At 34.3% G+C, this 21154-nt stretch overlaps 1 non-coding gene across 1 annotated transcript; it reads left to right on the forward strand.

The window, feature by feature from the left end:
* Nucleotides 1–20697: 20697 nt before the first annotated feature.
* Nucleotides 20698–20803, forward strand: LOC114048234. The gene has a single exon (XR_003569715.1). It is a non-coding gene; the product is annotated as a U6 spliceosomal RNA (small nuclear RNA).
* Nucleotides 20804–21154: the final 351 nt, after the last annotated feature.

Raw genomic sequence — 21154 nt, forward strand, 5'->3', positions numbered from 1 at the left:
TCTATCTATCTATCTATCTATCTATCTATCTATCTATCTATCTATCTATTTATCTATCTATTCAGCTAGGTGGAACAGTGGATAAAATGCCAGGCCTGGAGTCAGGAAGACTTACCTTCCTGATTTCAAATCTGGCCTCAGACACTTACTATCTGTTTGACCCTGGGCAAATCACTTAACCCTGTTTACTTCTGTTTCCTCATCTGCAAAATGAACTGGAGAAGAAAATGGAAAACCACACCAGAATCTTTGCCAAAAAAGTTGGAGGAAGGAAACGTGCTGGGGTATCATCTGATACTGAGGAGACCAGCTATAGTGTGTACAAATCTCAATATACATACAAGTGACTACGCAGTGAACTGTAGTCCTGAAAATAAGGAGTAACAGCAACAAAGAGACAAATCTGATTCATAGCAGGACCTCATGACTGGAATATAGTTTCTGCAGGTACTTATCTGAGCTCAAGGACCACCTGGTGCTGGTATGAAGCAATTCTGGGATTTTGCTGTGGCTGAGTTCATCCAGAGGGGGAATGCAAAGGATTATTTTATGCCAAGCTCAGAGTACAGCTTATTTGCTGAGCCTCAGCTCTGGAAAATAGAGCATATCCCTTAATAGTAAAAAGAAAGGGGTGGTACTGGCATGGGGTTTCTAACAAACACAATAAGAAACACGACACATTACTAATAAGAAATATTTTTTAATAAAATTCATAAAGAACTTTGAAGTTTGTCTTTTGTGAAGTTAATTTGAATTTGTTAAAGATATTTTATCTAAGGATAACTGTTTATATTTACAATATTAAAACTTTTTAACATACACCTTTCATTTTGGAGTTAGGCTTCATTTTTCATTTTTACTCTTTGAGCTCCTTAAACAAGATGAATATTATTTTATAAAGTAGGAAGGAAATATCTGATTAAGAAGAAAGGTGAGATTAGGTTTACATTTTCTTACCTCCTAAAATTGGATTACCTCAATCACTTAGGCATTGATGTTTTCTATCTATTCCTTTGGGACATATTAAACCTAAAATCATCTTGCTCATACAACCAAAGCCTTCACCATTTTTATTCATGTTTATCAAATAAAATCATTCTTCTTACTGATTAAGCTCATTGCCACCATCCTTAATAAAAATCACAAAAGCCTAAATAGTTCAGATTTAATCCACAAATTATTAATCAATCAACAAGTATTTCTTAAACCTTTACTATGTCCCAGACTCTGTTCTGAACTTTGTAGATACAAGGATAATGAAAAAAATCTCTTACCTTGAGGAGTTTATTTTCTGAAGGGGAAACAATAAATAGATGAATATGCACATACAAAATGGGCACAAAGTAAATACAAGATAAAATCCCCTTTCCTTCCACACACTAGTCATTATAGACCAAAAGGAAGGAAAGAAAAATTTTATCAAATGTCTTGATATGTGAACATTTTATAACAGTTTCAAAAAATATGATTATTTTTGGTATACTGACACGGGACTTTAAGGTTCAGCTGGAATTCAAAGGCAGACCAACTTGAAATCAATTGGCTTGAAAAGTCATTTGATCAAAATTCTCCTTGAGGAACCCAAAACTCATCAGAAATGCCATTAAATATTTCTGCTGTGTTTCTTTTGTATATCTTGATTCCTCTTTGGCTACTCAACGTGCTCTTGGTTCATCTTTTTTGGTACCTCTGTGTTGGAGTTTACTTGCATACCTAAAAAGCATTAACCACTCTGAATACAGCCTTTAACAAATTATTAATTATGCTTTTACTTTTTAGGTCATTCATTGTTACTATGGAATGATTCCTGACAAAAACAAGGGATTAGAACTCAACACTAAGCAATTATGGATAGTCAAAATTGTGTCAGTACTTAAAAGTATCTATACTGTTGTAATCTTGGCTATGCTGCCTCTGTCCATGTTAAAATAAAACTGTGTTTCCAAAATTTGCATCACAGATACCATTGAATTTTACCTATATTGTATTTTGAGCACATTTAGCATACTGCTATATTTTCATTTGATCATTCCAAAAACTCTTACTTCTTAATTGTTTTGAAATGAACTTGAACAATGCATCAATTACAACATAATACTAATTTCTTTAGATATCTTATTTGGTTATCATTTTTCTTCAGTTTTTTCTTTTACCTTTTAATTTTTACTATCATTGTCATAATTAAATGTTTTAGAGTCAAATAGTTATTATTATAAATATATAATTATAAAACATTTATAATTTTAACAATGTTATGAAATCTATGTTATATAATATGTGTAATTTTAATTTAAAAATGGTATTTTAATACATCTTAATTCCATGAAGAATTGACATTTCAAGGAAATTAGAGATGTTGGTAGACAATTTATCTTTTTTACCCACTTATAAAAAGATTGTGTTTCTACATTACTTAATGAAGTACAGATTAATCTTTTCTCAGGGGGGTCCTGATTCAAATGCCTTCTAAAAAGCCTGGCAAACTAGGAACAAAGCTTGTTAGTCAGTATTTATTGCTTTTTTTCCCCTTTGAACAACTCCCACAGATTTGATAGGTCTGGTCTCCCCTTTGCAATTTGGTGCTTACTGCCATTAATTCTGCTGTCATTCTCTTCTCAACTAATGTTTCCAGTATATGCTTCTCAAGTCAGATTTCCTGCTTGAGAAATGATAGTCAATGGCTATGGATTTCCTCAAGCAGCAAATTCAGGGAAGAAGAATTTAACACGACGTACTTGGTAGGTTCAACAGACAAACAAGGTCCTAGTGTTGCAGTTGAGTAATGTTCTAAATATTATTTTTAGCACAAGTGTAACAAGCTCCCCTTATGCCACCCCCCTTTTTTTGGTTTTTGGTTTTTGGTGAGCAATCAGGGTTAAGTTACTTGCCCAGGGTCACATAGCTAGTGTCAGGTATCTGAGGTCACATTTGAACTCAGGTCCTCCTGACTCCAAGGCTGGAGCTCTATCCAGTGTGCCACTTAGCTGCCCCCCTTTTTTTAATCCCCTTCTGTGCATGAATTTAAGTCCATGGATAGATAGGAGCCCAACTTCAAAAAATCACAATGTATTTCCCCTTTGAGAATAGCTACAACTGACAAATGTCCATCATAATTATGCTAATTGTTATCACATACTTCAAGAAAGAGGAACAAAAAGTCTGTTCCTTGTGTTTTCAATTTTCTTTACACTGATGGAAGAAATTGATCAATTTCCTATCTTCTACTCATAGTTTTGGAGAGTTTTTGTTTTGTTTTGTTTTGTTTTTTACCAATTTCCATCTCTATTTCAAAAATCAGCACAGCTAGAAGATAGTGGTGGAAAAAGGTAAGTTCATACTAAGACTGCTTGGAGTTCCATTAGGAAGCAGGGCATGGGAAAATAGATTACATTCCAACCATATCGTGGATTAAGTTTTAAAAGAAGCTACAACAAGAAAACAATCATCCTCTTTGAAACATGTTCTTAATATTTGAATGTCTATACAACACCCAACATATCAAGACTGAAACTAATTTTTATCTTAATTTACTAGTGATGTGCCAATGAGTGGTTTCTGCCGACATATATCTTCTGTGTTTTTGTTCTTCCCCAGTGGACATTGAAAGCAACAACCCTGTGTAGTGATGTAATAAGTTATAAAAACAAGTGATAATTCTAGAAAAGCCAAATCTATTATGCTGCAGTTGTCATATAAGTTTTCTTTTAAAAAGTTAATACATTTATAAGGGGAAAAAGAATAACTTCAGTAGCCTGACACAATAGTACTTTGAGTATATTAATAAGTATTTTGTGCACCCTAATATATTAGGTTTTGTAACTCCCTAAGTAAGGCAATGACTTACAGTTTACTATAGGCAATTTTAATTGAAAGGTTGAGCTGAAACATAAGTGACAGGGTGGAAAAAAGGAACTCTATTATTTTGATATCAAGTATTTTTGTTTGTTTGTTTGTTATACTACCTATCAGGCAATACCTCTAAGAATGTTGGGCTTTCAGGATTTAGCATTGTAGTTGCTTTAAAGTTAAACTAAAAATAATAAGACTCAAAGGACTTAAGGATTTGATTTCCAGAATGCACTCAAACATAAATGAGAAAAGAGAAAGCAAGGTTAACCACACTGCTCAAATAGAACACAACCAATATCCAAACCACAAGGGGGTAAAAAGGCCATCATAAAACAAACTCAAAACAAAAAAAAATCAATCCCAAGAGTAAGTTTCTTCTACTAAAAAGAAAGAAAAAAAAGTTTTGCTTTGAGTTCTGGAAAGTTCAATTATGGGGACATATAACCTTAGGTTTTCAGCCAATTTGAACTAATTCACTATGGTATATAGAAACAGGCAGTTGCACAGATAACATCAGCTCAAAAGCAGAAGTCGTTGCTTTAGGAGAGACACTAACAAATGGGTCTTTATAGTTTGAGCTTCAAGGAAAGAAGAAAGAGAGAGATAAAGACAAAAATAAAAAAGAGGGGGAAAGTGATATTCCATCATGCTCAACCACTGCAGTTAACACACTTAAGGTGGCATCATTCAGATGATAGACAGAATCACAGATTAAATAGATTTCTTGATCACTGTGAATCAAATTAATTGAAAATAAAAATTTCTCAAAAGGCCATTGAGGAAACAAGTGAACACAGGTCAGCAATGAAAACTAAAGAGATCAAAACCTTTTTTTGGTTAACAAATGTACATGACAATGGTGGGCAAACCCCTTTAATGTGGTACCTTATAGGTTTATCTACCTTAATATTTCCAAAACTTATTTATTTCTGACAAACATCTCCCAGGATAATGAAATGTGTTTTTTGTCTGACCTGAATAAAAAAAGGCTACTCTTACCCTTCACAACTTCACAGATTACCCCTGGCTACCAGCCATTTTTCTTCTGAATATATTTTCACTGACATCCCCAAAATACTTAAATGATATCCTCATTATTTTCAATAAATAACACTGGCATCTGTACTGGAAAACAGAGATTAAAATGTTTAATAATGAAGTTATTACTTCAGAGAAATCAAAAGAATATAAGAAAACATTTAGCTGCCCTTGATATGTTCAAGACTCTATGCCCAGACAAATTAAATCTTTTGTGTAGAAAGATTATGAAGACAGGATAACTAAGCAAGTGGGAAGAAAATACAGTGTATAAACTGTAAGCTAGTGAACTTGACTTTGATTCTCTACAAAATTGTAGAAAAAAAAGGGAAATTTAGTGAACCAATGAACAAAAAGAGCCATTATAGTTTCATCAAGAACTGGACAAAATAAATTAATCTTATTTTGTTAAAAGTTTACCATAGAGTTAGATCAGGAATGCTATGACTCATCCATACATATGTGTGTACCTGTATATTTGCTTGTTTATCTAAATATATACGCATATATACATGTGTTTCCTAGATTTTTTATAAAACATTTGACAAATTATCTTATAACATTACTATGGAACAGATTTTAAAAATGTGCCAAATGAAGATTATGAACTGGTTGAATGTCTGTACTCAAATATTTCATAATCTAATTCATGAATAGTATATTCCCCCTTGCAAGAATGAGATAGTTCCCTCTGGAGGGGACTAGTAACTTACTATACTAAGTCTGATTTGAGAGAAAAGAGATTTCAAAACTACATGAAATTTGTGGGCCCAGAAAAGATGGAGGGATCAGATGGATGAGAGATGGTTTGAGTGAAAATTGGCATACATTATAAATTGTAGGCAGAAGGGGTATCAGACATTACAGAGAAGGGGTACCTGCTGAGAAGCAAGATGAAGAAGCTATTGAATTTCTCTCCATTGTCTGTTTTATCTATCTATCTATCTATCTATCTATCTATTTATCTATCTATCTATCTATCTTTTTAGTGATTAGTTATCTCTATGTAGTTATATAGATATTATATAAATTAGATCATTCTCTATTATTTTTATATTTATAGGTAGATATGGGGATATGTCTATAAATATATTAATAGGTATACAGATAAATATAGCTATATTTTATAAATTCTCTATATATCTATATACTTATAGAGATCAAACTATGCCTATAGAGACACATATCTATCAATGTATATACCCATAGATATAGATGTTAATATATCTATACATACATAATTTATAAAATATATAGATGTAGTTAGATAGATAAAGTTAGAGGTAGAGATATATCAATTAATATATTTCTTTTAAAATTAGAGTACAGGAGAGAGGATTCCAGGAAGATGGCAGAGTAGGTCAGAAAATTCTAAGCTCTCAAGATTTTCTCCCACAAAAGAGACAAAATAGCACCTTGGGGCAAACAAAGTACAGCTAAAAATAAATAAGAATAGGGGCAAAACAGGGATCTTCCTGGGACAATTGGAGAAGATTAGAAGAAAAATCCCAGGAAGAGGTTTGGTCTCTTTGAAGAGTAAACACCTTCTCCAAGCTAGGAGTCCTGAACTAAAAACAAGCAGAAAGCCCTGGGGTTAGTTTGTTTGGGAGTCTGCCTCAGTCACAGCTACAGAAACTTTTACCCCCAGCATGGTGAGGAGAGTTGAGCTTCTGAGCCTGGGAAGATGGAATGAATCTTTGCTGACAGCAAGGAATGTCAGACTTAGCAGTGCTGTGGAGAGCAGCAGGGAATGAGAAGGAAACAGCACACACCAGATGACTACAGAAACAGTGGGTCAGAAAGCCCCTAGCTGTGGGCACTTACAGGAGGCTGGAGGTTTGGTTTTGGTTCCAAGCTAGAGAGGGGAACTGAGGATCTGGGGTAAGAGGCACCATCCTCCATACCCCAAGGCTAGGTGATTACAAAAATTAAGCTATTACTACAAAAAATGCAAAGGCAAAAGAGAAAGACTCCAACCATAGAAAGCTATTATGGGAATAGAGAAGACCAGGGTTCATTTTCAGGGAGGCTATTGAAACAAAGAAATCCCCTTCTACCCCAAAGAGTAATGGCAAATGGTCACCTGTCCAAAAAGAATTCACAGAAAAACTTTAAAACGACTTTAAAAATCAAGTGAGAGAGATGGAGGAAAAACTGAAAAAAAAAAATAATAACCTAAGAAAAGCAAGATTGTGAAAGGAAAGTCAACCAATTAGAAAAAGGAAATCCAGAATCTTTTTTGTTTTTTGTTTTTTTTTCAAACAAAAACACAGTTTATTGGAACATCCATCATATTGGGCAGACTCTTAAGGAGTCTCAACATTAGTAAACTATTGGCTAGATTTTAAGAATCTAAGCCACGGCTAGATTATAAGAATCCCAGCAGTGGCTAGGTTATAAAAATCCCAGCATCTTAAGGGAGACAAGATGGACATTATATACAGAAAGCCTGTGGGAGGGATCTAGGAGTGGCCAAGAAGTTTGGGGTGACAGGGAGGAGGGGCCAAAGGAGATCTGGATGGGAGGGGACATGGCCAGGGGCCATAGGAAGGTAAGACAAGGAGGGGAGATTGGATGTAGCCACAATGAAAGGTCAGTTGATGGGATTATAGCCTCAGGCAAATGCCAGAGATTTGGCCATGTGGGAAAGTACAGGGTTTTTCCTTTCTGGGGCCCAGATCCCAACCCCATCATTCCTGCCTCAAACAAATGGGACCCAAATTCTTTTGGAGTAAGGGGCAAAGGTCTCAGCTTCTGAAACTACTTCCTGCTGCAGGGTTGTAGAGCTGTCCCTGCCTCGAGGGGGTCCCAAAGAGGAGGTTGACTGGAACCAAGCACAGGCTGCATCCAGGGAACGAACGAGTGGGGACATTGGCTGGTACTTGCCGTTTGCTACCAACTGTAGGTGAATGGCCCATAGCCTGGAAGACATAAATCTGACTGAAAAAAACTGCAGGGCCCAGATATAAAGCAGGGCCTAGATTTAGGGCCCAACTTTGAGAGGATAAAACATCCTCAGCTATGTTTGTATTCAGATAATTCAGTTTTCCAACCATGCAGTATCAAATCCACCTCAGAGCCAGACTCAGGAATAGCCAAGTGGGTAACATTCCCTTTCAAAGCAATATAATGGGGAAATTGAGCCAGAAGGATCCCATCTTAGACTAAGGCTAAAATTGTCCTCTCAGCTTTTCCTGATGCTGACTTCCCACTGGTATCACATTGTTTGAGTAGGTTGTGGCATTTCTCTCAAGATGGTGGATTATTGATTATTGATGGATTATGACCCATCAGACAACTCAAAATAAAATCCTATGAGCTTTTACCTCAAACAGCAAGTTTTACTAATCACAGCTTAGGAAAAACTTTTCCAGGATTTACATCTCAAACTTAAATTTGTCCTGGTGTAAAAAGCCAATCATTAGAGATTTCTATACACTTGCAAATTCTCAAGCCATATATAACCCAAACAAGCTTTTTGGCTAGTTTACCCATTAAAACAATAACCAACAATAGCTAAATTATTTTAGTGGTAACCAAATTATGAAAAGTTGCTTGACATAACTGATACAGAAAATTCACCAATTTGAAACTTGAAACAAACCCATTACCAATCAGGTGACTTCAGTTTTATTAAATGCACTTCCAAATTACTTTACACAGAGAATCAACATCTCATCATTAACAGTTAAAACTACAAATTTAAAAGAGCATGCTTACCCAAGTTTGGAGGCTAGCTTCATTACCTTGAGCAGCATGTGTTGAATCTGGGTGATGCTTCCAGGCAAAGGTTTCCCTAGAGCCATAGGCCTTTGCCAGGGGGGTCCATGCCTTGGCTACTGTCCCTCCCCACTCCTTCCTTTCCCAGGTGGGGGAGAATGAAATCAAAGGTGAGGGGTAAAGGGTGAAACTCTCTTCTCCTATAAGAGAATCTGTTAACCCAACAGATACCCTCTTGACTCAAGGGAAGGGAGTGACCAGGTTGTACAGGTGTTTCAAAACTCCTTAACGATCAGCCACAAAACCTCCACAATATGCCAAGATATTTTTAGCCGTTCTAACTTTCCCTGTAACCTCCATGAAGGAGGATTCAGAGGTGCAGAGGGAAGAAAGTAAGCCTCAGGGAACCAAAAAGCAACTGCAGTTTTCCCCAATTCCCTCCAGATAGGGCATCCATCCTTGTACTCTATGCTGCAGAAGGTGTACCCAGGTTCATGGCCTTCAACCGACCCAGTGGACCAAGGGCCTGAGAATGTCAGGCCAAGTGAGAGACAGCCTCGTAACTGTCTGCCCAAAAAGGAGGGAGAGGAGGCTTACATACCTTCCAGCCTTGGCTGGGGAAGACTTTGGGGTTAGGTAGTTTCCCCGTACAGGCCACCAAAATGATACAGTTTGGGGGTTCAGGGGTGCTGGGACTCCAAAATCACAACATGTGGGTCCTGCCCGAAAGAATCCAACCCAAGCCTTCTTTCAGCCAAAAACACGGTTTATTGGAACATCCATCATATTGGGCAGACTCTTAAGGAGTGTGAACATTAGTCAGCTATTGGCTAGATTTTAAGAATCTAAGTCGTGGCTAGATTATAAGAATCCCAGCAGTGGCTAGATTATAAGAATCTCAGCTGAGATCCAGAATCTTTAGGTAGAAAATGACACCTTGAGAATTAGAATTGAGCAAGGTGAAGCCAGTGAAATTATGAGATCAAGAAATAATTAAACAAAATATGATTAATGAAAAATAGAGGAGAAAGTGAAACACCTTATAAGAAAATCCATAGATCTAGAGAATAGATCAAGAAGATAAAATATAAAAATAATCAGATTAACTGAAAGTTATGATCAAAAAAATAATCCTGATACATTAATACAAGAAATTAAGAAAATTGTCCTGAGGCATTAGAACAAGGGTGAAAGTAGAAATAGAAAAAAAATCTATCCATCACCACTGAAAAGAGATCCTATGCGGAAAACTCATAGGAATATTATAGTCAAATTCCAAAACTCACAGATTAAGGATAAAATATTAAAAGCAACAGGACTTTCTCTATTCTGTATTTGTGTTCTGGTATTTGAGTCTAAAATAGAATTCAATTAAAAATAAAATTAGAGTACAAAGGTTATTAATTATATTTACCATAGATTATATTTAACATGTGATATATTATTTAATTATAAAACAATTAAATGATCAAGGTTATACATATTTAAAAGTTTATTTAAAAAAACAAACTGAAAGATCATATAAAAGGAAAATAAATTATACCAGAGTGAGAAAGAAAATAACATAAAAGTATTCTCTGGAAGATGGAGCTAGTAGAGGTAACAGTCTATTTTATGTATGGGACCATATGGAGAAAGATATTTGCATTTAAGAAGTTAATAAAATTTAGTAAAGCTAAAGCTGAAGCATTTGCATGTCACTATTCCACACAGTGTCAGAGATATCTTAATACCAATACTAGATCTCTTTAAAATCCAGGCTAAAATATTGGTAAAATCAATTTCCTTCTTACTGGAATCTGAGGGTAGCTAAGGATAAAATGCTTGAGAAAGGTGGCTCAGAGTCACAGAAAGACCTGGGGAAAGTGGCTCGGTGCATGACCTTCCTTATCCACAATACTTGGATGGAAAGAGCAGACAGGAAATCCAGAGTCCCATTCTTCTAGATACACCAAGGAGATTCAGGATGGATAAAATCAGGAACATGAAATGACGAGAGGATGAGATCATTAGAGAAGATAAAACACATACTGCCTACACTTTTATTAGCCAAAAGGGTGAAATATCAATACTGATATCGATATTTAGTTCTACTATATATAGACATAGAGACACATATACATGGTGTCTCTATATCAATAGATGAAAATAGAAATATTTATATATATACACGTATTTGTGTACATATATACAACAACTTGTATGTTTACAAACATATGAAAGAGTGTTTGAAAATAACTAGTTTCCTTTGGAATCTAATATATTTATTTTGTGTATTTAAAACATTATTCTATGAAGTGGTTCAAAGGCATTAACAGACTGTCAAAGAGGTCCATCACACACATACACACACACACACACACACACACATACACACACACACGCACATACTCACAGATTTAACATTTCTTGATTTGGATTGAGTTCATTCTCCATTATTTTGTTAAGTATGACTGTAAATGGTGCCCAAATGTGCTAGGTGTAGAGGAGGCACGAGGCTGTTCTGATGAAATTTTTGAATGTTATGGACTACATAAACTGGACCTTGCTCCTAGTTTGGTGGTCAAAGAGATCACTTGGGGACATATTGAATCATTTATGCTATATATTTCATACCGAAACTCCAAGGGGAAAATTGATATAGGATTTAGTCTTTTCTTCTATCAGCCAATGAACCTGTTTTTTCATTCTTACTGGTTGTAATCACCTTGTATCAGTGCCTGCCTAGCACCTGGAAGGCTAGGTGATATTTCTATCTCTCTAGAGAGAGGATGAGAGGGAGATTGAAACCAGAGAATACAGAAGAAAGTCCTATATCACCATGTCAAGGAGGTAGATATAGAGCAATCTAGAGGTTTTCAACCTTTCCCTTTTCTGGACTGCAGAAGTTAAGAGGGCACAGACATCCAGAAGTTATAATTTTACTTTGAGGCTACAGTATTCCTTGTGGTTCAATATTAACTTTGTAGAAATCCTCTAGCAAAGTATACAAGGATTCTGTGCATGGCTGCATCTTTTAATATTTTTGTCAATGACTAGGATAAATTACATGTCTGTAAAATTTGCAGTCGACACAAGAAATAGCTAACACACTGCCAAACAGTGAGATTCAAATAGATATTTCTGGACTAAAAGAGTGGGCTTTGACTAATAAGATAATATTGAATGGGATTAACTGCAACATCTTACACTTGGGCTTAAAAGAAAATCTATGTAACCAGTATAAGATGGACAAGACACAGCCAGAAAATCATTTATCAAGGAATAAACAAAAATAAATCTAAGAATACTAATGGACTCCTTTTTGAATATGAGTGAAACATGTGGGATGATAGCCAAATAACCTGTTGTGATCTTAGATTTCCTTAACAAAGGGATAATGTCCATAACTAGCGAAGTAATAATCTCGCCATATAGCACCTGAAATAATTTCTTAAAGTCTTGGTATCACATTTTAGGAAGGCCACTGATGAGCCTGGAGAGTATCCAGAGGAGAACAAATAGGAAAATAGTAGTTTTTGAAGTCATGGCAAATAAGACTAGGTTTACAATGTTAGGTTATTATTTTTTTTTCTGGAAAAGAGGAGAGTGGGAGCATAATGGACATCTTCAAGTATATGAAAGTCTGCCCTTCGGAAGAAGAGATTAAACTTGTGCTTGCCCCTGGAGGCTAAAACTAGATGCAACCAGTGAAAGTTGTGAAGAAGGATTTTTTTTTCATTTAAAGGCAAATGTACTTATCATTAGAGCCCATTATCCCTAAAGATCTTGAAGTATATATTTACTGGACATACTGTAGTTAGTTATTTTGGTCAGATAAAGTTTGATCTACGTGACCTCTGAAACCCCTTCTGATTCTGAGATTTTATGTTTCATTTCAAATATCCCTAACCTCTTTAATAATAAGGTTACTCAGTATTGGCCTGGTTATTTCTACCTCTTTTTGTGGGTTATAACCACATTACATTCTTCATCCTTACATTACATAAAATCCGTCAGCCAGTTCTGAACTAAAACCATCTTTGGAATTAACATCAAATTTCTGTGATACATTCTACGTAATCCATTTTAAGTATTCCATAATCCCTTGGACACCATTAAGACTTCTACAAGGTACTGACAATCACTCTTATTTACTCTACCAACAAGAATGCAGATGTTCTAGTGAAAACAGAATTTGGCTAGAAATCAAGAGACTTGAGTTCTAGCTCTAAATAGGAAGCTAAATTGCTATGTTGCTTTGGACAATTGATTTCACTTATCTGGGTCTAATGTTCCTTCTCTATAAAAAGATAATTTAGATTCAATTATCTCCATAGGGTTTTCAGCTTTAACCGTATATGATCCCAACACTGGACAATTGTTAATGGTTTGTTGAATTTGTTCTGTGACTTTAGTTAAGTAATAAATAAGTTGCTATTACAGCATCACCTATGTCAAGATATAACTAAAATGACTTAGTATATACATTTTAATGCACTTAGTCAAAATTTGGGTCCAAATAAATATTGAATAGGAGAAAAAAAAACTTGAGAAGGAAAAAAAAGTAAAACAAGTTTGGAGTTTAAACATTTTACAAGGAGAAGTGAAATGTTGGAAAGTAAAGAGATATTATGGTCACTTATGGAAAGGAGACATTTTGGTCATTATCATTCAGTAAAGAATAAAAAAGATAGTTTTGTTATAGTTTATAAGTCTTCTAGATATTATTAAGGAAAAATAACACCATTCTTTGATTCATATGCTGCATTTCATGAGCATAGCTTCTGGCCAAATATGTGAATAAATAGCCCAACAAACATTTATCATTTTCAAAAATATTTTATGAAAATGTTGATAACCCTGCTACTAACATGTCTACAAAGCATAAAGGTACTAAGCAGAATGGAAACTGTAAATGACTTTTTAATAATTTCAATTGCTCTTCAAGTTTTACCTCCATCTATTAATAAATGCAGACCCAAAACTGTTTTTAAATGATACTTTAGAAATTCCTACTTCCACATATAGTATTTAGCAGTGAAGTCTTTGTCTCAGTGAAACCCTGATAACATTTTCTGAATGAGAGGAAAGATAATATATTCCTGGAACATAAGTCATTAGCATGAAATTATTTCTATGACATAAAGAAATTGGCTCTCTCTTTTTCTGAATTTGCCAAGCATCTCCTGAAATCCATTGAAGTTTTGCTTCCATGGATCTTCATCCCTGAACAAATGACTGCATCATTTCAGTAAACCCTTTGACATAATTGAACAACTATTGACTGGGGGCGAACAGATACAGCGAGTGGAACTTGGATAACTAAATGAAATTGTGTTATCAAGATCATAGGTCAACTAAGGAATTTTTTTTCTATTTCATTCAACTCATTTCAATTCACCAACCCAAAACTCTCCAATCCTTCCACTTTACTCTCTAATATACATTCTCCAAAGGAAACAAACTAGTTGTCATCTTAAAATTTTTCTTTTCTCACTCTCTCCATATTCTTAATACTTGCTGAGTTCTGGCACCGTCATAATGACAGCTTCCCTGATCACCCTATCCAATACCAGCTATCCTTTCATTCATCTCCAAACTCACTGGTCATAATGGAAAGGTTGGAATACTCCTTGTTCTCCAGTTCCATTTCCAGGCCTCCCTTCTACAATCATCTTTCTGTAACTTCTCCTCCTTTAAAGTTCATTCAATGTATAGAAAGATAAGTTAATTGATTATATAATAAACTCTTAGGTAAGACTATTTTGGAATGTAACAAACTTCTTTAAAAGTTTTAAGAGGTTGTTTTACAGGAAAGATGCAGAACCAAAATGAAATTTTTAACAGTTTTATGATTATTTGAGGAATAAAAAGAGCAAAATAAAATACTTTATCATTTATTAAATAGTCAAAATGGAAACCTGTTGTTTGATAAATGGAAACATTCTGCATTATTCTACATGACGAAAGGCTACTTAAAAGATAACTGGAACCATGAGACAATAAATGCTTTCTCAGATAAAACAAACAAGCAAACAAAAACTCAGAAGATGATCATCTAATTAACAATTTCTATTAAAACAATTTTGTTATCATCCCATTAAAGCTTAATACCCATGATAAACCAGATAGTTTAATAGTCTACTCTGTATTATATTTTAAAACTTTGGACAAATGATTGATATGTGTTGCTGAATAGCAAAAAAAAACCTTTAATTTTACCGAAGTTTTATTAAAAAGAATGTTAACACATTGAACAAGTAGATGTTTTTAAAAAAACGGTTCCATAGAAATTCACCATTCTAAAATTGAAAATGCATTTCTATTATTGACCAACTAGTTCCAACTCTATTTAACTGCCTTAGGTGAAATAATTCAAAGCAAATCTCTTTGTCCAGCTCTTACTTCATTTTCACATTCTATTTTGCATTAAAATCATTTACAAATATGTCTGTTTTTCCTATTAAATTGTGAGCTCCACAGTAAGAAGGTTTTTGTTTTAATTCCTCCTAGAGAAGCAGTATAGCACAGGTGATAGCCATTCCTGAATTCAGGAAAACCTGGATTCAATCCCTTCCTCTGACAAATACTGAGTGAATGATCATTGGAAAGTCACTTAACCTCTCACTGCAAACTGTTTTAATCTAATTGAATTAATTGATAAACTTCCATAAAGTGAGATTTCCACATACTTACTTTGCTTTCTTTTTCTATTCTTCCTCTACTCTTTAGAAGTTTGCAATCTGGTATTCTTCCCCAATAGTCTATTGGATCTACTTTCTCCAATGTCACTTCTTCTCAATCCTCATCTTGGTTTTTTTCTAATCTTTTCTCTAACATTTGATATTGTTGATTAACTTATTCTTGATTCTTTATGCCCTCAGTTTTTGTAACACTATTTTCTCTTGATTTGCTCATACCAGACCACACGTGCCTGATATCCTTAAGAAATAACATACTGTCCTTCATTTTCAGGAAAGCGCAAGTGTCCCCCAAATTCCTTTTGTTAGCCTTCTTCTTTTTCTCCATACTTTCCCTAGCTATCTCATATGTACCTCTGCTTCAAATATATCTCCGAAAATCAGTTTCCAATCCACTTTATGTGGTATTGTCTTCCCAGTGCCTACCACAGTGCTTGGAACATCATATTTAATAAATGTTTATTTGTAGATTTTTTGATTAATGTCCTACATTTAGTGGACTTATAGGTGTATGTAGCTAAAAACACATACCTAAAATAAAATTCATCATCTCCCCATTCTTTCTAATGTTCCACCAATTCTGTTGATAGTTTTACCATCAACCTTGTTACTGTAGCATAAAATGTGCATCTCACTCCTTATATATCAACAGGTATAAAAACCTTTCCATTCTTCCTTCATACATTCCTCCCACATTAAACCTCTCTTCTAGCTGTACATGATTAGTTTATTTCAGCCTTTCATTTTTTTCTTTTATGAACATTTGAAACAAGTCCTAAATGGTATCCTTGCCTTTGATCTCTCTCCTTTCTGTCTTATTCTTCAAACAAGTCTAACCATGAAAGTATTCTGAGAGAAGAACTTGATTGAGTCTATTATCTATAAAATAAAATACAAACTGTTTAGATAGACATAAGAATAAGTTCCAACTTATCTTTCTAGCTCTCCTTCGCATTAATCCCTTTGTCCTATCATATCCTGGAAAACAGCTCTCCAAACTCATTTTTTATTCTATACAGGAATGCAGGTCTTCTCTCCCCCTGCTCCCAATTCAGCATGTATTCCCTCGAATGTGTACTCTTGATATCTTTTTTTGCTGTTAAAAAGCTTTCTCTTTGTCAGGGCCCAGATCACCTTCTACATGTGAATATAGATGTAACATGAAAACTGTATTATATATATGCATAAAAACACTATAAGGAAGAGAATCTTTAAATAGTATCCTTAAAATGAGAATGATGGACAAATAAAAAATGAACCATATCTTCCCAATATAAATAAATAGAACATTCTTTATTATTTAAAAATAATAATAATAGATAAAAATGCATTCCAGTATAAATTAAGAATGGAAGACGTCAGTTTAATAGTTTTTTTTTAATGACAGCTTCTCTGTATTGCTGCACTCAATCTGTTTAAAAAAGAGGAGCTTCTTATTTTTCAATTGTTATGTAGTATGGTTGTTTTTTCTGTGAGATTTGTGAAGGTAGTAAAACATTTGCAGTGCTATTAAAGGAACTTATAATGTGTACTATGTGGTTTACAGTGAAACTACAGATAAAATATGCATATGGCTTAGCAAACATTTTGCTTTTGCTAATGAAAACAATATTATTTGAGATTCTAAATTTCAGACTTGCAGTTTTCAAAAATTATTAGTCTGACAAAAAGCATGTTTGGGCCACAAAAGTGGCACCGTAACTTCTCCAATTAGTTAACACTCTCCTCACTCTCTGCTAAGTAAACAAATTTACTGCCATTAATTCTCATAGTATCTTCCTATGACAACTATATTCAAAGTAAGTTTCTGAAGAAAAACAAGAAGATATCATTTTTAAAAGGCATAATTGGGCAGGTCACAGAGCCAACTTGAAGAAAAGTGTCTGAGGAAGCAAAATTTTCTTAGATGTTATCTATCTCTTCTTCTTATGATCATAACTTTTTTCTTATCCTTTCCTTTTCTCTTCCTCCATCTCTGTCATATTTTCTTGATCTTTTCTGTCAAGATAGAAATCAAACTAAGTTCATTCACATTGATATGCTATTACCCAGCTACCTTTTCACCCACCTCACTTTGCCCATCTGTAAAATAAGGTGGTTGGGTTGAATTATATTTGAAAGATCTCTTAGAGATATAATTGCCTAGGATTACAAAAAAAAAGATGTATTAAAATAAAAGGCATATTGGAAGTAAGGGCTTATACTTAGCAAAAAGGGGGAAAGTGATAATTTAATTCAATTCAATAAACATTTATTAAGTTTCTACTATGTGAACGTACTGTGCTGGGCACTGAGGGAATTCAAAGACAAAAAAACAGTCCTACTCTCAAGGAGTTTACATTCCATTAGTTTAAGCAATGGTAATGATAGATAATATCTTGGGTATAGGAAGCACTACCTCAGCCTTGGGAAGCACTCCACATTATTCAAATGACAGCACATAGGTGTCCAGATACTTCTGCTTGAGTTCAAAGTCAAGACAATCACCTTTAATAAATACCTATTATGTGCCATGCACTGTGTTAAACATGTATTTATTTGGACAATGCCACCAGTTTCAAACATCTTTCATGGTAACTGACTACAATTGATTAAGTTTGCTGCCAGATATTCACTGGGGCTTCTGAAATTTATTTCAAACTCAATAAGCATTGTTCCATACTTATTTCCATGAAGACTTCATGTAATTACTCTAGCAAACATTTAGCTGATTTTTGAATAGCTCTATCACTATAAGAGGTTTAGTTTATATTTAGACTTAATATAATAATCACCGTTCAATTTCCACTTTTGAGAGAATGACATACTGCTTATATTTCATTTGCATGTGATGAATACAAAGTATGCATGAGGAAAAACTGTTTTGCAGAGTGCAATTGGGATTTTAATAGAATACGTAAGGGACAAATGGTTTGGGGATGAAAATGAAATGACCTAAATTTAATCTGGATTGGTAAATGTCATATGTTCTGATTATGTGTGAAAAATTCAAACTTTACATTGCATTATTTGTAATAGCCTTGTAAGTATGCTCACATTTACTTAAACCTCACAAATAAATACCAAATATAAGCCTTTTATTCTTTTTAAGTTTTTTTTTTTGTCCTCTACTAGTCTTTGACTTTGGGAGCTTCAGTCCTAGATTAGTGGATGTTCAATTTTTAGCTTGATATAAGCCTGGTATCTACAGATTTTCAGCTATAGTAATGAAATACCAGTAGTTCTATTTTCATTATTTATTATATTTTAAGAAATGACATGAAACCTATAGGCAATATTTTATTGGCTTATGACTAGTTCTTTGAATAGAGTGGAACTTCTCCTCTGAGACAAGAAACCAAGTTGTTAGAATTTTTTCCCAGTCTATACAGTATAATGGTTTTGATATTAAATTATTGAAGACTTGATGAAATTCTATTGAAGGTAACTTTTTTTTAAAGGCAGACTATTCTATTGTTTTGTTTTATAGCCAGAACTAGCATAAGAGATGTCCATTTAAAGTAAATAGTATCTGGTCCCTGGAGGCTATAATGAGATGATATCTCTGGAAAAATGATAGACATATCAAGGATTCTCCTATGGTAACTATTCTATAATCAAAAAGAAAAAAAAGAACTATTTCTGCTTTGTTACCTTCTGTTTCAACATTTCTGCCTTTTTATAGCAATATTATGAATGTAACTTAAAATTAGCTTGTTTTTAAAAACACTGTAATTGTCAAAAACCTCAAGGAGAACAAGTACAACCAATGAGTCTTCTACATGACTTGAGGTTTTTCTTTCCTGCACAATCATTGTGAACTGTATTTAAAAATGAGTATTTCCTCAAAGTATTACATTTTACCTATTATCATTAGTTAAAATGTATAGGGTGTTCACAGGCTGCTTACTGGAGTACATATAGAAGACATACAGAAGACAAAATATTGCTCCCAGTGCTGTACCTGAAAATAGAAGCAGTGCCAAATGAGTTTATAGGAAAAAATGAGAAAGGCTAGAGTAACCATCTCACAAAGGTGGCAGTAGAAATTTTGATGAACCAATAGCATTCTTCTCTTTAAAGGAGAATCCCTCACTTTTTAACCACAAGTCTAACTATTATACCTCTCAGATAACATGAAAAGATATTATTTGAATTGATAATTCTAGAACCAGCCTATAGCCAGAATTAAAGCCCTCTGAACTATGTGAGAGCTTTCTGACCTGTGTGGGCCAAGGGAATAAAGTAGATTGATATTGTATGTTAGAGTCAAGCAATAGATTGAATCCCCAAAAGACAGAAAGATTCTGTCTCCCCACTGCCATTAGAAGAAATGGCCCATCATAAAAACTAAAGAAAGTCCCAACAATAAAAGTTAAAAAAAGGTAAGAAATACCAATTGGCTCACTTTTGAAATAATAAAGATAGGCATATCAATGGTTGTTTATATATGATTATATGCATACATTCATATACAAGTGACACACACATAAATGCTATATAATCATCATAGTGTCATACATAGAAAAAAAGACCTCTAAGCCATGAGGTCTCCTATTAAAGTACTGCCTATAACACATACCATTGAGGAGATTCTGGGCAAATTACTAAAGCTATCAAAGGGACAGAGGTAGGGAACCTGCAACCTTGAGGCCACATGTAGACTTCTAGGTCCTTGGATGTAGCCTTTTGATTGAATTAAAGTTATACAGAACAAATCCTTTTATTAAGGGGATTTATTCTGTGAAGTTTGTATTCAAAGGACCACACTTGAGGACCTAGAGGGCCACCTGTGACTTTGAAGACTGTAAGTTCCCCACTCCTGGTTAGCCAATTCTACAAGATTATAAATTGAGTTGATTCATGTGAGTAGAGGAGGTATCCTTAAAGTAATAAAATTACAGGACTAGTCCCTATTCTTATCCTTATAAAAACTAAATAGTATAAACCCCTATAATAACAGCATGAGACATATTCTTTGAAAACATGTTGTGGCCTACATAATAATAAATAATGATAATAATATTAAGTAATGATAATAATATTATTTGTTGTTCAGTTGTTTTCCAGTTGTGTCCAACTTTTTGTGACCCCATTTCGGCTTTTCTTGGAAAAGATCCTAGAGTGATTTGCCATGTCTCTCCCCAGCTTATTTTACAGGTGAGAAGACTGAGGCAAACAGCTTTAAGTAACTTGCCTAGGGTCATAAAGCTACTATGTGTATGAGGGCAGTCAGATTTAAGTCAGGAAGATGAGTCTTCCTGAATGCAGGCTCAGCACTCTTTCCATTCAATAACCAAATTGCCCAGAATAATATTTTTTATATATATATATATACATATATATATATAAATAATGCAAATATTAAATAGTATAAATGTTAAATAACAATATAATCATAAATACTACTACTAATCAATAATAAAAAATAGCTTGTTTTAGCTGTACAATACTAAAATTAGAATGATACAAAGAAGATTAGCATGGCCCAGTGCAAAGAGGACACACAAATTTCTTAAGTGTTCCATATTTTGGGGGTGTATGGTTATTCAGAGAAGACTAATACCTCTGGTGTAAGGGCTGCCTACCCTTTCAGCTACAGGAATCTATGGCATGCATAGCAGCCACACCCCAGTAAATCTTTTTGGCAGGCTAAACCAGGTTCAGGGTAACTGATAGGCCTCAAACCTGTCAGTGAGTTAGAGAGTTTTCTACCCCAAGCATGTAAAACATCTCCCTGTGGAATGGGTGGATTAGAACAATTTGTTTCATTGGCCATGAAAGTAGCTGAAGTAGTCACTGTGGGGTACTTAAAGCTTTGTCGGACATCAAAGATGCTAAGGTCATACATACTGTCATACGTAGAAAAAAGACCTCTAATAATA

This window comes from Vombatus ursinus, unplaced genomic scaffold (genome assembly GCF_900497805.2).
Source record: "Vombatus ursinus unplaced genomic scaffold, bare-nosed wombat genome assembly UNPS02014791.1, whole genome shotgun sequence".
In the NCBI taxonomy this organism is placed as follows: domain Eukaryota; kingdom Metazoa; phylum Chordata; class Mammalia; order Diprotodontia; family Vombatidae; genus Vombatus; species Vombatus ursinus.